General features: G+C 39.0%; 1 pseudogene; it reads left to right on the top strand.

The window, feature by feature from the left end:
* Nucleotides 1-6,503: 6,503 nt before the first annotated feature.
* Nucleotides 6,504-24,527, top strand: part of LOC114757243 (uncharacterized) — a 44,053-nt pseudogene continuing 26,029 nt past the window's right edge.

The raw sequence follows: 24,527 nt of genomic DNA, 5'->3' as shown, positions 1-24,527 counted from the left end.
CTTCCATCTTTGTTCTTGAATTTTTAGAGTTGGTTTCCATGAACCCTAAAATTCCCTCTTAACTCATTCCTACATGATTTTTCATGTAGATTCCAAATATCTACTTAGATTTAACACAAGAAAATTCCTTCTTCCAGTTTCAGCTTGACCGAGCCAAAAGGGTTTATTATCTAAAAATTTCAACTTTGATTCTATGGCTTCTAACACTTGTTTTTAGGTTTACCTTACACTATTTTCCATTTTGAACTCAATGGAAACCTTAAAAATTTGAAAAACACATCCTAGGGTTCAGTTTTGGTCTTGGCCGAACCATACTTCTTGGAGTTCAACCATGAAAAACATTTCAAAACAACACTAAACCACTTGAAACCACCTTGATTCATAGTATCTTAACTATGTTTAACAACAAAACCTCCTTCCCCACACTATACCCATTTCAGATAGTAACAAGAAGGGAGAAGAAGTGATTTTTCCAACCATACAGATAAATAAAACAAAGCAAGGAACATCTTAGAACAACTTACCAAGCTTGAATCTTAGTTGGAAGATCAAAGTAGCTTGCTTTTCTCTTGATTTCCCTTTAAGTTCTCTCTTTTTCCCTCTCTTCTTGCCTTGGCTGAATTAGTGATCTGATTATAGGGGAGGAAAAGCTTAATTAAGACACCAAAATATCCCAACCACCATCATAAATGAGTTGCTAAGTGTCACCCTCCTCCTTAGTCTTGAAATTTCTCTCTTAATTAAGCAAATCATAATGTAATTAAATTCCAAAGTCAAGATTCTCTCCACTTAATGCTTGACACTTGGAAAGCTTTAATTATGATCCATTAGAGGCTTGACAAGTGGCAACTTGTGGGCCAAGTAAAGTGCAAGACTCTAGTCTTCACTTTATCGGTGCACTTTTACTCCGAGTTTAACTTCTTTTCTATAATTACAGTGCTCTGGCCTCTGTAATTATTTTTTGTCAGATCCATAAAATTATTCTCCTCATTTTTATCTTCTTCAATTGCCCTCTTTGTCTCAAATTTAATTTCCCAATAATTAAATAAAAAGGAAAACTATTTTCCTTCTCTTCAGTGATTTTTCCACTTTTCAAAGAAATTGGAAAAAATATTGGATACTTGAGGGTCTTCTTTTAATTCCATAATCTCTTATAATTCCTTGGGACATCATAGGAATTTTCTTGGGATTTTATTATCCTTCCAAATGTTTATTTGGAATTTTCCAAATAAAAGACCTTAAACTAGCTTAAATCGCCCTTAAATTCCTTTGTAATTTCTTTAAGGGCAATTTGGTCATAAAACCAATTTTATGATCCCATATAATTCTCAAAGGATATCATCGTTATTTTTTCTTAATTTTCCATGGCTTGAAAATATTTTTTCATAATTAATTTTGACCAATTTTTCTTAATTAGTCAAATTTCCATAATTGGCTTGGAAAATCATAATAATTATTTTCCACCATAAATCTTCTATTTCTTCTTCTCCTTATTGGCCTTTAAATATTTAGGAATATCCCTATTCCTAATTGCCATATTACTGGATGTGACAAAAATCGTATGGAGGTACTCCAAATTTCTATTTGAAGCTATTTTAATGCTTTTTAAGGAAAAAGTATCAAACTGAACTTATACCTTTCGCCACGGCAAACTTCTTCTTTCACCGCGGTCAACTAGCAAAAATATTTGAGGACCCCTCTCGAGATACCTTCGTCGCGGCATACTTCTGCTTTCGCCATGGTAAACTTGTTGCATTCAGCTCACAGACTGTCTTGGCCTACTTTCACCACGGCATACTTCTACTTTCACCGCGGTGAACCCTTTTGAAAAAAGTTTTGAAACTTAAACTTTTTACCTTTCTTTCTGTGCATACACCCTCATACTCATACATACACTTGCATCCATCACATTTCATACTTTTATCTGACTTTATGTGCTACAAGTCAATTTTGTTTGCTCTTTCTCTGTGATATTGTTCTTGTATGCCACAAAAAACCAAGCTTGTACCCTTTAACCCTGAGATTAAAGAAGACTTAGAGAGATAAGAAGAGAGAAGAGAGTTGAAGGGACAAGTGACTTAGTGGTTGAACAAGAAAACATCTCTTTGGAATCTAGCCTATCTAGTAGCAAGAGTGAACCTATTGAAGAAGAGATCATGGCTGATTTACCACCTAACCTACCTAATCCTAACCCCAATGCTAACCAAGTTAGAAATGGAGGCAATGGAGAACAAAAGAGAGTGGGAGAAAATAATGGGCACCCTAGAAGAAGAATAATTAGGGAAGCCACCACATCTGATGTCAATTTTAACCCATTTACTGCTGCATGTCCAAATTTTGAAGTTAACTTTAAAATTAAATGTTTATTGATTAACTTACTTCTAAAATTTCATGGCTTGACAGGAGAAGATCCTTATCTTCATTTACAATCCCTTTCTATGGTTTGTCTGAGCATGAAGCTTGTAGGAGCATCGTTGGATCAAGTGCTGTGGAAGGTTTTTCATTTATCATTGGTGGGTAAAGCTCGAGAGTGGTACATGAGCCTTCCAAGGCATGTGGCTGATGCATATCACAGTTGGGGGAACTTAAGGGAAGCATTCTTAGAGAAGTACTTTTTGGCTTCTCAGACTTCATTGATGAGAAAGGAGATCTATTCAGCTAAGCAAGATTATAACGAGTCTCTTTGTGACTATTGGAACAGATTCCAAGACCTGCTCTCAAGATGCCCACATCATCAAATTCTGGATGAACAACTAGTGCAATACTTTTATGATGGGTTGAAGAACTAAGAGAAGGGTATGTTAGATGCTGCATCAGGAGGATCTTTGATAGATTCCACTACTAAAGAAGCTTGGGATTTGATCAAGAAAATGTCCCTGAATCATCAGTAATATAGTGTAAGAGATACTAGAGTAGTACATGAGTTGGGAGCTTCAACAGTTCACAACAGAAGAATAGACACCTTGGAATCAAAGGTTGATTCTCTAGAAAGCAAAATGACTTCTCAATTATCCCTTATCACTGCAGAGTTGAAGAATATGAATGTGCGTAGAGCAGCACCCCTTATGGATATTACTGCCCCTAGTTACAAGACTTGTGGGTCAGTTATGCATATTTCTAGTGTCTGTCTAGGCCGATATGAAGAGGTATCTGCGGTTTTCCAGGGTCGTCCAAACCAGAAGTGGGACCTTTACTCTAACACTTATAATGAGGGGTGGAAAACAAACCCTCAACTTGGTTAGAGGAATGATGAGAGTAGACCTCCAAATAGATTCCAGAAGAGTAGAGGAGCTGGTTCATCCTTAAACTAGTTCCAAAACCAACCTCAGGCCATGACTATTCCACCAAAAGAAGACACAAATCAACTCTTGCATAACATGATGGCCTTGATGAAAGAAGAAAAGACTTCCAATACCAATCAGTTCAACTCTTTGGCTTTCTTGATTCAACAAGAGTCCTCCAAAAATGATGCCAGATTTAATGCCCTAGAGAAAAGAATGGAGCATTGGGAGACAAAGGCTGAGAACATCAACTCATATGTGACTCAGCTATCCAATAACATGAGTGAACAACAAGCTAGGAGGAGTGGCACTATCCACTCCAACACTGTTATAAACCCTAAGGGTTTGAATGCTATCACTCTTTGAAGTGGGAAGCAAGTGAAGTTTAATAAAGAGGAGGATGAGGCTGTTGATGAGGAGATTACTTATGATGATCTACCACTACCTCCCCAAGAGGTCAAGAAGTTCGAAAGCTCCAAGGAGATGAAATTGCGACAGAAGGAGTCCACTACTAAGCATGATGATAAGGAGAATGTAAAGGAATATGAACCAAGCAAGCATGGAGCCTTGAGCAAGGAAGGTAAGGAGGTAAACATCAATGAACTATCTTTTCCTTATTCTTACTTGAAAAATGTAAAAATGGGCAATGAAAGGCAAGATCATGAATTGCTTTAAACATTTAGGAAGGTAGAAGTCAATATTCCCTTGCTTGACCTGATTAAAAAGATTCCTAAATATGTAAAAGTTCTTAAAGAGCTGTGTGCATAAAAGAGGAGGTTTAAGCCTAATGAAAGAGTTCAATTGCCCTCTAATGTGTCTGTCTTGTATAAACCCCAAATCCTAGTAAAGTGTCAAGACCCTAGATCTTTCACTATCCCTTGCACTATAGGAAAATTCACTATAGGGGGAGCCCTGCTTGATCTAGGAACAACCATTAATGTCATGCCTAAGTCTGTTTACACCTCACTAGGAATCAAGACTCTTAAGTCTACTACTGTTATACTCCAACTAGCTGATAGGACTATTAGGTATCCTGAGGCCATTATTCAGGATATTTTGGTCCAAGTTAAGGATTTGGTTTTTCTTGTTGATTTCTATGTGCTTGACATGTCTTGTGAGCTTGTAAATGACACCACACTAATCCTGGGTCGACCTTTCTTAAGGACTGCTAATACCATGATTAGCATGAAAGAGGGGACCATTACAATGGAAGTGGGTGATAATAAGGTTTCTCTTAACATGTATAAAGCAATGAAAAATCCTTATGAGGATTATTCACTTTTGGGTGTCAACATGATAGACATTGCTGTTAAGGATGCTTGCTCTGAAATTGAATTGCAACATGATTCTTTTTATTCTGACCTTTACTCTACTGAGTCTAATGATGAAAATAAATCTGTTTCTTCTTTTTCATCTCTTTATTCATCTCTTTCTACTTGTTAATGTGATGGTGACGTGATATGCCTTGATTGTACTGTAGTTAATTGCATGCTTTCCATCCCGTATACATTCTTTGTGTCATCTACTGATGTGGATTTGAATTGTGATTCCTCTATTATCAGTGATGATTCCCTTAGGGAAATGATTTCTGTTAATATTTTAGATTACCCTAACATTTCAGAAGCTGATGCTAAAATGGAGAATGATGGCATAGAGAAGTAACCCTCCAAGGCGGTTGCTGCTGTAGATCAACTTGAAGTTAGTTCAACGCTTGGAAAGGAAGGAAACTACAAAGCTGATCATATTGAACCAGAGCTGTCATTGGTTGAAGGAAATGGGAGTAATCTATTCTCTCTTGAACCTCATAAATTGATCCCTTCTGTTGTGCAACCACCTATAATTGATTTGAAACCCCTACCCCCTACTCTGAAATATGCTTTCCTTGAGTCTAATGAACAATTACCTGTTATTATTGCTAACTCGCTGTCTGAGGGTAAGGAAGAGAGACTATTATCTATTTTAAGGGAGCATAAGAGGGCAATAGGGTGGACCTTAGCTGACATTCATGGAATTAGTCCAGCTATTTGCACACACAGGATTCTCCTTAGTGAGGGATCAAAACCAGTGAGGCAGCCCCAAAGATGACTGAACCCTCTTATACTTGATATAGTTAAGAAGGAGATTACTAAGCTCTTGAGCGTAGGGATTATCTATCCTATTTCTGATAGCGAATGGGTCAGTCTGGTGCACGTAGTACCCAAAAAGAGTGGGGTGATAGTGGTTAAGAATGAACGGGATGAGCTTATCCCTACAAGGGTGCAAAATTCATGGCGTGTGTGCATAGACTATTGAAAACTCAATGATGCCACACGAAAAGATCACTTCCCTATCCCTTTCATAGATCAAATGTTAGAGAGACTTGCTAGCAAGTTACATTATTGTTTTCTAGATGGCTTTTCAGGTTATTTTCAGGTTCCTATAGCCTCCGAGGATCAGGACAAAACCACTTTTACATACCCCTTCAGTACCTACGCTTATTGTAGGATGCTATTTGGGTTATATAATGCTCCAAGCACCTTTCAAAGGTGCATGATGGTGATTTTTAGTGACCTCCTTGAGAAAAACATGGAAGTCTTCATAGATGACTTCACAGTCTATGGGGAGAGCTTTGATTAGTGCTTAAATAGCCTAAAACAGGCCCTTGAGAGGTGCAGAGATAAGAAGTGGTCTTAAATTTTGAGAAATGTCATTTTGTGGTGAGTAGTGGGATAGTCTTAGGCCACCTAATCTCCTAAAAGGGGATTAAGGTTGATAAGGCTAAAATTGAAGTTATTTCCTCACTTCCTTACCCCACCTGTCTTAAAGATTTAAGATCCTTCTTAGGGCATGTAGGGTTTTACTGGCGATTTATTAAAGATTTTAGTAAAGTTGCCCTACCCCTTTCTACTTTGTTGAAAAAAGATGTGGAATTCAACTTTGATGACAATTGTAGACATGCCTTTGATACTCTTAAATCTATGCTTGTTTCACCTCCAATTTTAACTATACCTAACTGAGATTTACACTTTGAACTATCATGTGATGCTTCTAATTTTGCAGTGGGTGCCATGCTTAGTCAAAAGGAGGATAAGCAATCCAGAGTCATAGCTTATGCCTCTAAAACACTTGATCCAGATTAAGTCAACTAAACCACCACCAAGAAGGAGATGTTTGCTATTGTGTTTGCCTTAGATAAGTTTAGGCAATATCCAATCAATTCTCAAGCAGTTGTGTTTACAGATCATGCGGCTGTCGACTATCTACTTAAGAAAGCCACAATCCAAGCCAAGATTGATAAGGTAGGCTTTGCTTCGGCAAGAGTTTGATATTGAGATAAAAGATCGAACTGGGACAGTGAATCAAGTAGCTGATCACCTAAGTAGGCTACCAGAGGACACAAGGGGAGTAGACTCTTCTGAACTCACTTGTGATTCATTTCCTGATTCTGCTTTTTGTGCTTTGGTTGTTAAAGAGCCTTGGTATGATGATATTGTCAATTATCTCATGTCTAGATTTCAAACATAGAAGCTTCGAAGCGAGTCCAGACACTACATATGAGATGCACCTCATCTTTGGCGAATATGTAGTGATCAAGTTATTAGGAATTGCGTGCCAAATGAAGATTTCGAGCCTATCATTTCAGCTTGCCATTCCATGGTTTGTCGGGGTCATTTTAGTACAAGGAGAACATCTAGGAAGATCTTAGATTCTGGATTTTATTGGCCAACCCTTTTCAAAGACTTTTTTGCATTTTGTCGGTCCTGTGACAAATGTCAATGTTTTGGAGGGTTAGGAAAAAGACATGAGATGCCTCAATAGCCTTTATTGTTTTGCAAAATCTTTGATGTTTGGGGTATTGATTTCATGGGACCCTTTCCTTCATCCTTTGGTTTTGTATATATTCTGTTAGCAGTAGATTATGTGTCCAAATGGATAGAAGCAATACCTTCTAGGAAAGATGATGCCCAAGCTGTTTTGAAATTTCTTAAATCAACTAATTTCTGTAGGTATAGGATACCTAAGGCTGTAGTGAGTGACAGGGGTATGTATTTCTGTAATAGGATTATAGATAATCTATTTTCAAAATCTGGTGTCACTCATAAAGTCTCCACTGCCTATCAGCCTCAAACCAATAGTCAAGTTGAAATTTCAAATAGAGAGGTGAAGCACATACTGGAAAAGATGGTAAAGCCTTCCAAGAAAGACTAGAGTTTACATTTAGAAGAAGCGTTATGGGCTTACCGGACGGCATACAAATCACCCATTGGCATGTCCCCTTACTGCTTGGTCTTTAGAAAAGCTTGTCATTTACTAGTGGAGCTCGAGCACAAGGCCTATTGGGCAGTCAAGCAGTGCAACTTGAATATAGAGTCTGCTGGAAAGGAAAGGAAGTTGCAACTGCAAGAGTTGGAAGAGTGATTGAACCCAATTGTTCTATGTTATTTCATATCATTTTAAGGGTATTTATCATAGATTTTGGTTCCTTTTGATGATAATTGTGCTTAATTTAGATTAAGAGTCCTTACTTTGAGTTAGTGTCTTTTTGAGGGTAAAATTGTCATAATTGGTTATTAATTGTATTCAATTGATTTCTAGGACAATTGATGCTTCAAATTGTTACTTTTTATTGTAGGACACTTGAGATCAGCGCCAAGATTAAATACTCAAGGCACAAGATGCAAAGAGAAGCCTCTGCCATAGTTCGCCACAGCGAACGTCGCCCATCAAAGAGGAAAGCTCTCTGCCATAGTTCGCCGCGGCGAACCCCTCGTATCAGCACATTTCAGACCCGACCATTTTGGGAAAATCTGACCTACCCACCTCCAGGAACCGACCCATACACGTCATTTTCGGGTTAAAAACCCTATTTTGGGTATGGGTGAGGTCAGACATAAGGAGTTAGCCACCACTTACGTTTTCTATCATCATCTCTTCTCATCACACAGAACCCTAACCCTCCATCTCCATCTCCTTCATCTTCCATTTTCCTGCACTTCTTCTGTTGGAAATTGTGCCCTAGGGGCCAATCATTATGTTTTGAACATTGTTAATTTATGAATTTATTAATTACGTTATCATATTATTTGCATGTTTACTGTGATAACTATCCTTGGATAACTCATGGTTTATCCTAAATGTCCCTGGTCGGTCATCTATGTGGGAGCAAGGATGAAATAAGACCAGTATGACTTTAAAGATATATAGAGATATAAATTAAAGTCATAGGCACATGTAAGAGTACAAGGTGTTGGACCGACCCGCTATGAGAGAGCTGCATGGGTTAAGTCATAAGCTTCTCTCATATACAAACCATGTCACTGTGCCCTTTGACCTGAGATCATCATGGATTCATACATGAGAAACGCTTAGCTTTGACCTAGTCAAAAGTCACTTTTGACCAAGTGATCATAAAGACTATGTTCAGGCTTAGTGGTTTTTCATGCGTAGGAATGTGAATGGTCAAGATGGAATTTGTCCCTCACATTCGTAGAGAGACATTACTGGGCCCCTCGATGAGTGAGTCTGAGAAATGTATGGCCATACTATAATGGAAAGGTAGTTCCATTTCTATACTCAGACTACTCAGGGATCGAGAAAGTAACGGTCATGGATAGGAGGATGACGTTCTCCATGCCTCATCCATGACCAAAATGTCGTGAGACAAAAGGGACGTGATATGGTTGTATGAAAGGTTGCATCGTTCAATGATCCTTATATGATTTGGGTAGTCGTGATGTCTTGCTAGAGACCGCTTACGACTTGTGGGTCATTATAGTTAATGGCCCACTGCCAACTTCATATGGGCCTACAGGGTCGCACACAAAATAGCCCGACACGAGTTATGATGTCCAGATTCATTGAATCTAAGATATGTCCAGATTCAATGAATAATATAGGGTGGACGTGTATATATATATATATAAATTCGTATATATATATATAAATATAAAAGATATTAATTGTTAGATTTAATTTATAAGGATAAATTAAATATATACAAATTAATTCCATCATCTCTTTATTAAATAAATAGGAGAATTAAATCTGTGAGACGGATTTAATTTAAACCATATTTATTTAATTGTTCTCTTATCTGATTAGGCAATATTTGATATTGTATTAATTTCGGAATTAATTTAGAGTTAATTTCGAAATTAAATATTATTAATTAAACCTATATAGCATCCTATATATTGGTATGAGGAGCTAGGGTTTAAGCGAGAGAGAACCAACAGATAAGAGACGGCCTAAGAGAGGAGAGAGGGCGGATTCCTAAAACCCTAGACGGACATAGGCGCTAGCACGCCGTTCGAGGTTGAAGGCTACTCGTGTGGATACCGGTAGAGGAAGCCGACTGGAGTTGTCGACTTCGAACGACAAAGGAGGCGAGCAGAAGCATCCTGAACGGCCGAATCATCGAGTCACCAGGGAATCGAACGCCTAAAGGTAATGCTTCTTACTACCTGACTTAAACGCGATCGGTAGATCCGGAAAGGGATTGAAAGTTTTAAAATTTCGAGTTGTTTTTCCGCTGCGCATTGTCTTTCAATCCCCTTCATCTTCTTCACCCACTTTCATTTCCTTCATCTCCTGACTGTTATGGCTGAAGATTTACCTCTGGTTGGAGCTGATTCCAAGGGTATGATGAGCTGAGCTTTCCCAACTCTTGAAGATGGTGGAGTAGCATGAGTTTCCAAGCTTCAAAGGGGAGTTTTAGTTTTAATCTTTAGTTTCTAGCTATGTGTTTATAATTTCCTAGGTATAGGAGTTGTAAAGTCTTAGTTAGACACTTTGGTTAATTATGTAATCATTGGTTAATGATTAACATTTGTAATTTGGATTGATTGATGTTGAATTTTTTGTTTAAATATATGTAGTTGCATATATGCTTATTGTAACTCTCATGATTCTCTCCTATCTTGCATGGTTATGTTTCGGTACTAAGTTGATTGTGTGTTACATTTAGCCAATTGCATGATCATTCCAAAATTACACATTAGGGAAGCTAAACAAAGTTTTCATTAATGAGTTCATTAATGTAAGCTTTGGACTCAATGAGTTATTGAGGTTCTTATTAAGAAAACCTAATGGATTTTGAAACTCCTAATATTTAAGTGAACTATGATTGCCATCAAAACCATTTTCAAGAGATTTCCTATCAATCATTTCCATTACATCATTATTATCTTAAAACACTAAAAACATAGTATCTTAGGTTTGTTTTCATTGCATTCAGTTTAGGCACCATTCATTTAATGTTAAAAACCCAAAAACCCCTTTTCATTGTTGGAAATTGTGCCCTAGGGGCCAATCATGATGTTATGAACATTGTTGATTTATGAATTTATTAATTACGTTATCATATTATTTGCATGTTTACTGTGATGACTATCATTGGATAACTCATAATTTATCCTAAATGTCCCTGGTCGGTCATCTATGTGGGAGCAGAGATGAAATAAGACTAGTATGACTTTAAAGATATATAGAGATATAAATTAAAGTCATAGGCGCATGTAAGAGTACAAGGTGTTGGACCGATCCGCTATGAGAGAGCTGCATGGGTTAAGTCATAAGCTTCTCTCATATACAAACCATGTCACTGTGCCCTTTAACCTGAGATCATCATGGATTCCTACATGAGAAACGCTCAGCTTTGACCTAGTCAAAAGTCACTTTTGACCGAGTGATCATAAAGACTATGTTCAGGCTTAGTGGTTTTTCGTGCGAAGGAATGTGAATGGTCAAGATGGAATTTGTCCCTCACATTCATAGAGAGATATTACTGGGCCCCTCGATGAGTGAGTCTGAGAAATGTATGGCCATACTATAATGGAAAGGTAGTTCCGTTTCTATACTCAGACTACTCAGGGATCGAGAAAGTAACGGTCATGAATAGGAGGATGACGTTCTCCATGCCTCATCCATGACCAAAATGTCATGTGACAAAAGGGACGTGATATGGTTGTATGAAAGGTTACATCGTTCAACGATCCTCATATGATTTGGGTAGTCGTGATGTCTTGCTAGAGACCGCTTACGACTTGTGAGTCATTATAGTTAATGGCCCACTGCCAACTTCATATGGGCCTACAGGGTCACACACAAAATAGCCCAACACGAGTTATGATGTCTAGATTCATTGAATCTAAGATATGTCCAGATTCAATGAATAATATAGGGTGGACGTGTGTATATATATATATAAATTCGTATATATATACATATTATATAAATATAAGAGATATTAATTGTTAGATTTAATTTATCCTGATAAATTAAATCTATATAAATTAATTCCGTCATGTCTTTATTTTGAATTAAATAAATAGGTGAATTAAATCTGTGAGACGGATTTAATATAAACCATATTTATTTAATTGTTCTCTTATCTGATTAGGCAATATTTGATATTGTATCAATTTTGGAATTAATTTAGGATTAATTTTGAAATTAAATATCATTCATAATACCTATAGCATCCTATATATTTGATATTAGGAGCTAGGGTTTTGGGTGAGAGAGTGAAAACACTTGCAGATAAGAGACGGCCAAAAATAGAGAAGGAGGATGGACTCTTTGTAAAACCCTAGACGGACAAAGAGGCGCTAGCACGTCGTTCGTGACTGGAGAGCTGTTCATGTGGATACCGATAGAGGAAGCCGACCGGAATTGTCGACTTCGAGCGACAAAGGAGGCGAGCAGAGGCGTCCTGAACGGCAGAATCACCGAGCCACCAAGAAATTGAACATCGAAGGTAATGCTTGTTACTACTTGACTTAAACACGATCGGTAGATCCGGGCAAGGGATTGAAATTTTAAATTTATTTTCTGTTGCGCGTTTTTTTCAATTCCCTTCATTCATTACATTGCATGGCATTTAGTCTAACTTAGGTAGTTAATTAAGGCTTCCAAATGTGAAACGACCCGAGTTTGCACTACACTGCATAGCTTGGATTTATTTTTGATTGAGAACCCCAAAGCGAACGACAAAAAGGCTCTCGCCAAGTGGCGCCGTTGCCAGGGAGCCAAGAAATTGGTTCTCTAGGTTAGCTTGTGCTAATTGGTTGTCAATTGAAGTTTTGATCTTTTTGGGTAGCATCTTAGGTAGTTTAGTTGCATATTTGTTCATAGTATAGGTTTTCATCTTGCATAGCATCAAAATTTTTGGAAATACAAACAAATATACTGATTTTCTTGATTTTCAGCATCTCTCACATTGCATCAGTGGAGTCTAGTATTTGATAAGCATTCTGTGAGACTTCACCGCGGCCAACTTGCTCCTTCGCCGCGACAAACTGTCTGAAAAACTGAAGGATTCCTCTCGGGATACCTTCACTGCAGCACACCTCTGCTTTCGCCGCGGCCAACTCCTTGCAATCAGATATCTGGTCACCTCTGTCAACCTTCGCCGTGGCTAACCTCTGATTTCGCCGCGGCAAACTCTTTTAGAAAATTTTGAAACTTACACTTTTTGCTTCTTTTTCTGTGCATACATACTCATACTCACCCATACACTTGCATACTCACCCATACACTTGCATTCATCACATTGCATGCTTTTAGTTGACTTTGTGTGCTGCAAGTCAATTTTGTTTGTTCTTTCTCTTGTGACTGTTATCTTGCATGCCATGGAAAACAAAACTTGTGCCCTATAACCCTGAGATTGAGAGAAGACTCAGAGAGATAAGAAGAGAGAAAAGAATTGAGGGGATAAGTGAGTTGGTGATTGAGCAAGAGAATATTTCTGTGGAATCTAGCCTATCTAGTAGTAAGAGTAAGCCTACTGACCAAGAGATAATGGCTGAATTACCACAAAACCAACCTAATCCTAACTTGAATGCTAATCAGGTGAGGAATGGTGGTAATGGTGAATAAGAGAGAGCAGGAGAAAATAATGGACACCCTAGGAGAAGAACAATTAGGGAAGCCACAACTTCTGATGTAAATTTTGATCCTTTTACTGCGGCTTGTCCAAATTTTGAAGTTAACTTTAAGATTAAGGGTTTATTGATTAACTCTCTTCCCAAATTTCATGGCTTGACAGGAGAAGACCCATACCTCCATCTGCAATCTCTTTCCATGATTTGTCAGAGTATGAAGCCTGTGGGAGCATCACTGGACCAAGTGCTATGGAAGGTTTTTCATCTATCCTTGGAAGGAAAAGCTAGGGAATGGTACATGAGCCTCCCAAGACATATAGCTGATGCATACCATAGTTGGGGGAACTTAAGGAACACATTTCTGGAGAAATACTTTCCAGTTTCTCGTGCTTCATCAATGAGGAAGGAGATTTATTCTGCCAAGCAAGACTATGACAAATCTCTCTATGATTACTGGAATAGATTTCAGGACCTACTTTCAAGATGCCTACATCATCAAATTCCGGATGAACAACTGGTGCAGTACTTCTATGATGGGTTGAAGAACCAAGAGAAGGGTATGTTGGATGCTACATCGGGAGGATCTTTGATAGACTCCACTGCTGAGGAGGCTTGGGATTTGATAAAGAAGATGTCCCTGAATCATCAACAATCTGGTGTGAGAGATACTAGAGGAGTGTATGAGGTGGGAGCTGCTTCGGTGCATAGTAGGAGAATGGATGCTTTGGAATCAAAAGTAGATTCTTTGGGAAGCAAAGTGACATCTCAATTGTCTTTGATCACTGCTGAATTCAAGAATATGAGTGTGCATCGCCCATCCGCTCCTATGGACATTACAGTGCCTAGGTGTGAAACATGTGGATCAGTCATGCATATTTCTAGCGTTTGTCCAGACCGCTATGAGGAAGTGTCTGCAGTCTTCCAAGGCTGTCCAAATCAAAAGTGGGACCCCTACTCCAATACTTACAACGAGGGATGGAAAGTAAACCCTCGATTAGGCTAGAGGAATGATGATAGTAGACCTCGAAACAGATTTCAGAAGAGTGGAGGAGCTGGTCCATCTTCAAACCAGTTCCAAAACCAATCTCAAGCCCTAACTGTCCCACCTAAGGATGAAACAAATCAACTCCTACAAAATATGATGGCCTTAATGAAGGAAGAAAGGGCTGCTAATGCTACTCAGTTCAACTCCTTAGCTTCACTAATTCAACAAGACTCATCCAAGAATGATGCTAGATTTAGTGCTTTGGAAAAGAGGATGGAGCAATGGGAGACTAAATCTGAGAACATCAACTCCTATGTAACTCAGTTGTCCAACAACATGAGTGAGCAACAAGCAAGGAGCAGTGGCACAATCCCCTCTAACACTATTATCAATCTGAAGGGCTTGAATGCTATTACCCTTAGGAGTGGGAAGCAAGTGAATTTTAGAGAAGAGGAGGATGAAGTTATAGATGAGGAAATCTTGTGTGATGAGCTGCCACAAGCACCTTCAAAAGTCAAGCATTCTGAAGGCTCCAAGGAGAAAAGGCTAAAGCTGAAAGAAGCCTCAAAAGAACATGATGGCAAGGGTAAAGCTGTGGAATCTGAGCTAAGCAATCATGGAGCCTCAAGCAAGGAAGGTAAGGAGGTAAACATCAATGAACTACCTTTCCCTAATGCTTATTTGAAAAATGTGAAAATGGGTAAGGAGAGGCAAGATCATGAGTTGTTGAGACATTTAGGAAAGTAGAAGTGAATATACCCTTGCTTGACTTGATTAAAAAGATTCCTAAGTATGCTAAGGTCTTAAAAGAATTATGCACTCAAAAGAGGAGATTTAAACCTAATGAAAGAGTCTAATTACCCTTTAATGTGTCTGCATTGTTTAAACCCCAAATTCCTATAAAGTGTCAAGACCCTGGATCTTTCACTATGCCTTGCACCATAGGAAAGGTTACTATAGGGGGAGCCTTGTTAGATCTAGGTGCAGCCATTAATGTCATGCCTAGGTCCGTATATACCTCTCTAGGAGTCAAGACTCTTAAGTCTACTACTGTTATGCTCCAATTAGCTAATAAGATTATTAGGTATCCTGAGGGCATTATTGAAGACATTTTAGTCTAAGTTAAGGGATTGGTGTTTCCTGCTAATTTTTATGTGCTTGACATGTCTTCTGAACTTGTAAATGACACTATACTCATCCTTGGTCGACCTTTCTTAAGGACTGCTAATACCATGATTAGCATGAAAGAGGGCACCATAACTATGGAGGTGGGTGATAATAAAGTTTCTTTAACATGTATGAAGTAATGAAACATCCTTATGAGGACTATTCACTTTTGGGGGTTAACATGATAGACATTGCTGTTGAGGATGCTTGTTCTGAAGTTGAATTGCAAAATGACTCTTTCTATTCTGATATTTACACTGATGAATCTATTGATGAGAATGAATCCATTTCTTCCCTTTCATCTCTTTACTCTACACCTTCTACTTGCTCATATGGTGGTGATGTTACATGTCTTGATTGTACTGTGGTTAATTGCATGCTTTCTATCCCACACACATTTTCTGTTTCCTCCCTTGACTCTAAAGTACACTTTGATTCCTCTATTATCAGTGATGATTCCCTTAGGGAAAGGTTTCTTGTTATTGTTTCAGATATGGAGGAAGAAGTCATGGAGAAGAATCCCTCTAACGCAGTTGCTGTAGATCAACTAGAAGTTGGTTCAACGCTTGCAGAGGAAGTTAACTACAAGGTTGAGGAATTATCACTGGTTGAAGGAAAGGGGAGTAATCTGTTCTCTCTTGAAATTCATAAATTAATTCCTTCTATTGTGTAACCACCTACACTTGATTTGAAACCCTTACCTCCTACTTTGAAATATGCTTTCCTTGAGTCTAATGAACAACTACCTATTATAATTGCTAACTCACTGTCTGAGAGCGAGGAAGAGAGACTCTTATCTGTTTTGAGGGAGCATAGAAGGGCAATAGGTTGAACACTAGCAGATATGCCTGGAATTAGTCCTGTTATGTGCACACATAGAATTTTACTGAATGAGGAATCAAAACCAGTGAGACAACCCCAAAGAAGATTGAATCCTCTCATATTAGATATAGTTAAGAAAGAAATTACTAAATTGTTGAGTGCTGGGATAATATATCCAATTTCTAATAGTGAGTAGGTTAGTCCAGTGCATGTTGTGCCAAAGAAGAGTGGGGTAACAATAGTAAGGAATGAAAGGGATGAGTTAATTCTGACAAGGGTTCAAAACTCATGGTGTGTGTGCATAGACTATAGGAGACTTAATGATGTAACACGTAAGGATCACTTTCCTATACCCTTTATTGACCAAATATTGGAGAGACTAGCTGGTAAATCACATTACTGCTTTTTAGATGGCTTTTCTGGCTATTTTCAGGTACCCATAGCCCCCAAGGATCAGGATAAGACCACCTTCACATGCCCCTTTGGTACCTTTGCTTATCGAAGGATGCCATTTGGGTTATGTAACGCTCCAGGCACCATTCAAAGGTGAATGATGGTGATTTTTAGTGATCTATTAGAGCACAATATGGAGGTCTTCATGGATGATTTTACGGTTTATGGGGAGAGCTTTGATCAGTGCCTAAATAGCCTAAGGCAAGCTCTAGAGAGATGCATAGCCAAAAATCTTGTTTTGAACTTTGAGAAATGTCATTTCATGGTGGGCAATGGCATAGTGTTAGGTCACCTTATCTCTAGTAAGGGGATTGAGGTTGATAAGGCTAAAATTGAAATTATATCATCTTTGCCTTACCCTACTTATCTGAAAGACTTGAGATCTTTTCTTGGGCATGCAGGGTTTCATAGGCGCTTTATTAACGATTTTAGTAAAGTTGCCTTGGCCCTTTCTACTCTACTTAAAAAGGATGTTGAATTTAATTTTGATGAAAAATGTAGACATGCCTTTGATACTCTCAAGTCTATGCTTGTTTCACCTCCTATTTTGACTGCACCCAACTAGAATTTACATTTTGAACTCTCATGTGATGCTTCTAATTGTGCAGTGGGTGCTATGCTTGGCCAGAAGGAGGAGAAGCAATCTAGAGTTATAGCCTATGCCTCTAAAACACTTGACCCAGCTCAAGTCAACTATACCACCACTGAGAAAGAAATGTTTGCCATTGTATTTGCTTTAGACAAGTTTAGACAATATCTAATCAATTCTCGAGTGGTTGTATATACAGATCATGCAGCTGTCCGCTATTTGCTCAAAAAGTCACAATCTAAACCAAGATTGATTAGATGGGCTTTATTGCTTCAGGAGTTTGACATTGAGATTAAGGATAGACCCGAGGCAGTGAATCAAGTAGCCGATCACCTGAGTAGGCTACTGGAAGACACAAGGGGAGTAGACTCTTCTGACTGACTTGTGATTCTTTTACCGATTCAGCTTTATGCTCTGTGGTTTCTATAGAGCCTTGGTATACTAATATTGTCAATTATCTCATGTCTGGACTTACTCCTCCCTTTATGTCTAGATTTCAGGCACAAAAGCTTCGTAGCGAGTCAAAGTACTACATTTGGGATACTCCTCATCTGTGGAGGATGTGCAGTGACCAAGTAATACGGAAGTGTGTGCCGGAGGAGGATTTTGAACCTATTATTTTAGCTTGCCATTCCATGGTTTGTGGTGGTCATTTTAGTGCAAGGAGAACATCTAGAAAGGTCTTAGATTCAGGATTTTATTGGCCCACCCTCTTCAAAGACTCTTTTACATTTTGTAGATCTTGTGACAGATGTTAACGATTTTGGGGGTTGGGAAAAAGACATGAGATGCCTCAACAGCCCCTCCTGTTTTGTGAGATTTTTGAGGTTTGGGGAATTGACTTTATGGGACCCTTTCCTTCTTCCTTTGGTTTTGTATATATTTTATTAGCCGTAAATTATGTATCCAAGTGGATTGAAGCTATACCTTGCAGAAAAGATGATGCCCCAACTGTACATAGATTTCTAAAATCACACATTTTCTGTAGGTATGGGATCCCTACGGCTATAGTGAGTGATCGGGGAACACATTTTTGTAATAGGATAGTCAACAGCCTATTGTCCAAATTTGGTATCACTCATAAAATCTCTACTGCCTATCACCCCCAAACCAATGGCCAAGCTGAAATATCTAATAGGGAAGTGAAGCATATTTTGGAGAAAATGGTCAAACCATCCAAGAAGGACTGGAGCTCACGTTTAGAAGAAGTATTATGGGCTTACCGGACTGCATACAAATTGCCCATTGGCATGTCTCCCTATCGCTTAATTTATGGAAGGCCATGTCACTTGCCAGTGGAGCTGGAACACAAAGCATATTGGGCGGTCAAGCAGTGCAACATGAATATAGAGTCCTCTACCATGGAAAGGAAGCTACAATTGCAAGAGCTGGAGGAGATTAGACTTGAAGCTTATGAGAACTCCAGACTCTACAAGGAGAAGACCAAATTTGTGCATGATCGGGGTATCTTAAGAAAGGAATTCAAGGAAGGCGATAGAGTGCTATTGTACAAGGCTCGATTTACCATCAAGCAAGGAAAATTCAACACCAGATGGGATGAGTCATACACAGTCACTAAAGCGCACAATTTCGGTATGGTAGAGCTACTACACGAGGAGACCGGGGCCAGATTCAAAGTTAATGGCCATCTACTGAAGCTCTACCATGAGAATCAAAAGCCTCCTTAACTCCCTGGTCGTTTCTTTCCTTCACTCATCTATATGCTTTTGCTTAATTATTGATCTTGCTATGTTTTGTGCATTGTATGTTGAATGAGTGTGGGGGAGAAACCCTTTTCAGTAGGAAAGTAATGTAGTTGTTGTTTGAATTCAATAAGACCCCGTGGAAGTTTTGATCTCTATCCTATCTTATTTTGTGCTTGATGATTTGGTGCTTGTAATGAATTATATGATTCAAATTGATTGAGAAAGTTTGTCTGTGGTATACTGCTTAATCATGGACTTATTGAACACCTTCTGATCTCTTTTGATGCACTTTAAAGTTTTTGAAGTATCCAGCTACATTTGTTGATTGGTGTTGTGTTTCTCTGATGTTTGAGTGTTTTATGTATTATTCTGTGCTCTCTGTGACACTTCGCTGCAGCAAACCCTAGCCTTTGCCATGGCGAAGTGGTTCTTTTTTCTCTTATGTTGCTCTCGGTGATATTTCACCCCGGTGAAGGTCGCTAGTCTCTATGTGTTGCTCTCGGGAAGGTTTGGCCGCGGCGAACGTTCACCTTCGCCGCGGCGAAACCCTTCTTTTCTCCCTTTGTTTTCGCCTCGGGCATGGTTCGCCACGGTGAACCTGCCGTTTCTACGCTGGATGGTTTCTTTCTTCCTTATTTTTCCGCTTGAATTGTCCTTTTTGCCCCCCATTCTGACTCACCCACTCTTTTCCCCTGAACCCATTTCAGTCTTTTCCCCTACCCATTCCATTAAACCTCCCATTAACCTATTTCAATTCTACCCAAAACTGTCGGTCCCTTCATTTTTTTGCACATCCCTGCTCCCATTCTGAAGCCTCTCCCTCTTCGACTTCTCCCTTTCTGCAACCGTTCGCAGCGTCCCTTTCCAGCTTCTGCCCGTCGGCCCTTCCCTCTCCCTCTTCTTCTTCTGCGCCCTTCTATCTCTTTTCTTTGGTCTCATTCTCCCCTTTCCTTTCTCTGTTTCTTCCTTTGCTCTCTACCATGCACCTCAGCCTCTCTATTCCTTCATTGTGGTATGTTTTCTCTCTTCCTTTGTTCCTTCCTTTAGTTTAATTTTGTTTAGTTGTTAATTTGCTTGTTTGTTCTGGTATTGTGTTGTTGGGTTGGGTTATTTTGTTGTTAAATTGTAGTTACGTAGACTGTAGGTTATCTAATGATTCATAGTACATTGTGTTTTTCTTTAATCTCTTTACTTAATTCTGAAAGCTTTTGACCATTTGAACACCTATGAATCATTATATAACCATTTGCTACTGTCTAGGTTGTGATTTTCGTTTTTCTGGGTAGTGTTAGTTGTTCTTTGTGTAGTTTTTGTTTAGTGTGTGTGTTACTTCTTGTGTTCAGACTATGTCTCGCACCAAGAACCCAGCACCTGTGTCTGAGTCGGATTCAGGGGATGAATACACTTTTGAGGAATTATACTGAAAAATTGACTAAAGACCCCTCCTTAAGGAGTGCCCCTTTCCCTTAGACCCACCTGACCATCCTTTTGTCTGCCAGATCCATGCCTCCCAATTGACCAGTTTGGTCCAAGAGCGTTCCATGGGTAATGACGCTTTTGTTTGCCACTTTTACACTTATGCCCGTTTCCATAGTTCCTTGGTAGTCGACTTCCACAATGTCCTTGTCCGCCATGCCTTTACCGCCGACAACATCCGCTTCCATTACCGCCTTCCCCCTAGTCGCCATTCGGCCTACAGAGACAATTACCCATTTGACGATGTGGTCCAAACCCTATGTCATGACGGAGCCACTTGGCATCGTCCCCGTACTTCCGAGCAATACCTTAAGCAATCCAAGTTCCAACCTGAGGCTCGCCCTTGGCTGCATTTTGTCTGTAACAACCTTGTACCCACCACCCACCTAGCCAATGTTCCAAAGCACCAAGCTCTTTATGTTTACCTTCTCATGACTGGCCGCTCCTTCGATGTAGCCGACGCCATCTACTCAGCCCTCCACGATGCCATCAACACCTCCAAACTCACCAACAGTATCATTTTTCCCCATCTAGTCATTGACCTCTTTAGGGCTATCAATGTCCCTGAGTACAACAATGACAGCTATTTTGAGCCCACACCCTTATTTAGATATGACCGCCTCAAACAACCTGTCATTGGACCCCCTCCACCCATCCACCCTGTGTATGATGTTGGCACAGCACATGCAGCCGGTGCACCAGCTCCTGAAGCTCAAGAAGACCAGCCAGATCCAGAAGCTTCTGAACCTATCACCTTGGACACTTTGGCTGACGATATTGATGAGCTGGCTGACCATGTCCACCAGTTGCGAGTCACACTCCTTCGCAAGATGAAGAGGCAGAAGGACCGTGATGCTCTATATGATCGAGACCGCCGTTACCGCCGGCATGTAGATGCCCTGATTGCTGACCGGTTGAACTTTATCCTACCTCTCGAGGAGGAAGATCCTCAGAGCGGAGCCGGGACATCTGGAGCAGGCACTTCTGGTGCAGGACCATCCGGGTCTGGGGCAGATGATTATGGGACGCAGCAGTAGCTTTTCGCTTGTGTTTTGATTTCTTTATTGTTCTTTTTGTTTCTGTTTAGTTGGTGTAGCTGGATACTTGTTAAACTTTTTTGGCTCTTACGTTGGATGTTGCTTGACCTTTTGGCTACTGATGGCCTTTACACTTTGCTATTGCTCTTACATTGGTCTCAACTTCTATTTTCCTTTTCCTCTTTGTTTTGTATGCAACCTCTCACCTTCTCCCTCCTTTTTGTGAATTCGATGTATTGTGCTTCAATTTCAATTGGACTTCACAACTTCCGGTTCACTTTGTGATTGGTTTGCCTATACTGGTTCAAACATTGAGTACAATGTTGTGTTTAACTGTGGGGGAGGGACCTATTGTGGATTTTAGCAAATAATACTCATGCATCCATGCATCTATGTGATTTTGAGGTGTTTTTGAACTGATAAATTGGTTGAATTGTGAATATTTTGAACTTGGTTTATTGAAGAGTTGAAATTGCACAGGATTTTGCTTTCTGTCACCCTTCACCACGGCAAACATTTGCCTTCGCCGCGGCGAAGCCCCTTTTATCACGATTAATGTAGCTCTCGGCCACACTTCGCCGCGGCGAAGCAGGGCCTTTCTCCAGATTTGGCTCTCTGTGAGCCTTCGCTGCGGCGACCTCCATTCTTCGTCGCGGTGACCCCCCTAAAAAAAATTTTAATAATAAATTCTTTGCAATTTCAGCTGGTCTTTAGAAATTTTTCCTGGCTTAGATTCTTTATGTTCCTGCATCCCTTTTAAAATTATTGGAAAAGTTCAAATTGTATGAGTACTTTTAGAAAACTTCCCATGCTTTTCAGTGAGGGTTGAACTTGGGCTAGTTATTCTCATATTTTTGACAGATAGTAAATGATGATATGCTTTGAAATTATGACTGTGTGGTTCTTAACCCTTGAGATTGATTAATTGAGATTTTAGCCTTATTGGAAGGATTTTTGGGCCTAAAAAGTTATTAAATTTAGTGAATATGCTTATTTCATATTTCTCTAGAACTTGTTTTAATTCTTAATCGAAGCTTAGTGAATCAATTTTTGTAAAATGATAGAGGCATTCGATTTCAAATCCTCGTTTCCCAAACACAAACCCAATCATTTTACCCTTGTAAACCCCTTTGGACCTTCATCTTGAGTACATGCATGCAATTATTTTGTAAAAAAAAAAGAAGAAGAAGAAGAAAAAGAAGAAGAAGAAGAGGAGTTGCTTAAATCGAAAAAAAAAGAAAAAGAAAAGAAAGGATAAAGATATAAAAAAAATTATTAAACAAAAACTAAGTAGCTTCTCCCCTTACTTTTATTTAGATTAATTCTGTCTTAATAATTTGTATGTTTATACTCATTTCTGTTTTCATTCTCACTCCATTCATTTCACTTGGCCTTCATTCAAGTTCTAACCTCTAAAAGTCCTCTTAATTTGCAAAGGTTGCTTCCTGTGGTGGAGAGGTAGAATTATTACAAGCCTATGGTAGGAATTGGATTGAGTAGACTTGGAGTGAAATAACCCCAAAACAAGTGAGTTAAGAGTGAAACACTTATCCGTGAGATAGATCTTTCTTGATCAATCTTTTGAGTTAATTGTCCATTGTGCTCATTTTCTTAGCATATCCTTGTTTACTGATGTCAACTTCTGTAAGAATTTCTTACTAATCTTCTGCTTTCATCTTTAAGCACGGTAGTGTTTCCTTTGTGCAGGTATCTCTTTGAATTATTTATGAGCTTTGTCTAGGAGTACAAAGGTCTAAGTGTGGGGGAATTTGATTGAACCCAATTGTTCTATGTTATTTCATATCATTTTAAGGGTATTTATCATAGATTTTAGTTCCTTTTGATGACAATTGTGCTTAATTTAGATTAAGAGTCCTTACTTTGAGTTAGTGTCTTTTTGAGGATAAAATTGTCATAATTGGTTATTAATTGTATTCAATTGATTTCTAGGACAATTGATGCTTCAAATTGTTACTTTTTATTGTAGGGCAGTTGAGATCGGGGCCAAGATTAAAGACTTAAGGCACAAAGATGCAAAGAGGAGCCTCTGCTAAAGTTCGCCGCGACGAACATCGCCCATCAAAGAGGAAAGCTCTCTGCCATGGTTCGCCGCGGCGAACCCCTCGTATCAGCACATTTCAGACCCGACTATTTCAGGAAAATCTGACCTACCCACCTCCAGGAACCGACCCATACACGTCATTTTCGGGTTAGAAACCCTATTTTGGGTATGGATGAGGTCAGACATAAGGAGGTAGCCACCACTTACATTTTCTATCATCATCTCTTCTCATCTTTCACACAGAACCTTAACCCTCCATCTCCATCTCCTTCATCTTCCATTTTCCTGCACTTCTTCTTCATCCACTTTTATTTCCTTCATCTCCTGACTGTTATGGCTGAAGATTTACCTCTGGTTGGAGCTGATTCCAAGGCTATGATGAGCTGAGCTTTTCCAACTCTTGAAGATAGTGGAGTAGCATGAGTTTCCAAGCTTCAAAGGGGAGTTTTAGTTTTAATCTTTAGTTTCTATCTATGTGTTTATAATTTCCTAGGTATAGGAGTTGTAAAGTCTTAGTTAGACACTTAGGTTAATTCTGTAATCATTGGTTAATGATTAACATTTGTAATTTGGATTGATTGATGTTGAATTTTGTGCTTAAATATATGTAGTTGCATATATGCTTATTGTAACTCTCATGATTCTCTCCTATCTTGCATGGTTATGTTTCGGTACTGAGTTGATTGTGTGTTACATTGAGCCAATTGCATGATCATTCCAAAATTACACATTAGGGAAGTTAAACAAAGTTTTCATTAATGAGTTCATTAATGTATGCTTTGGATTCAATGAGTTATTGAGGTTCTTATTAAGAAACCCTAATAGACTTTGAAACTCCTAATATTTAAGTGAACTATGATTGCCATCAAAACCATTTCCAAGAGATTTCCTATCAATCATTTCCATTACATCATTATTATCTTAAAACACTAAAAACATAGTATCTTAGGTTTGTTTTCATTGCATTCAGTTTAGGCACCATTTATTTAATGTTAAAAACCCAAAAACCCCTTTTCATTACATTGCATGGCATTTAGTCTAACTTAGGTAATTAATTAAGGCTCCCAAACGTGAAACGACCTGAGT

This window comes from Neltuma alba, unplaced genomic scaffold (assembly GCF_004799145.2).
Source record: "Neltuma alba isolate B1F8T4 unplaced genomic scaffold, ASM479914v2 tig00010583_pilon, whole genome shotgun sequence".
NCBI classification, from domain to species: Eukaryota; Viridiplantae; Streptophyta; class Magnoliopsida; order Fabales; family Fabaceae; genus Neltuma; species Neltuma alba.
This window is presented reverse-complemented; position numbering and strand designations above follow the sequence as displayed.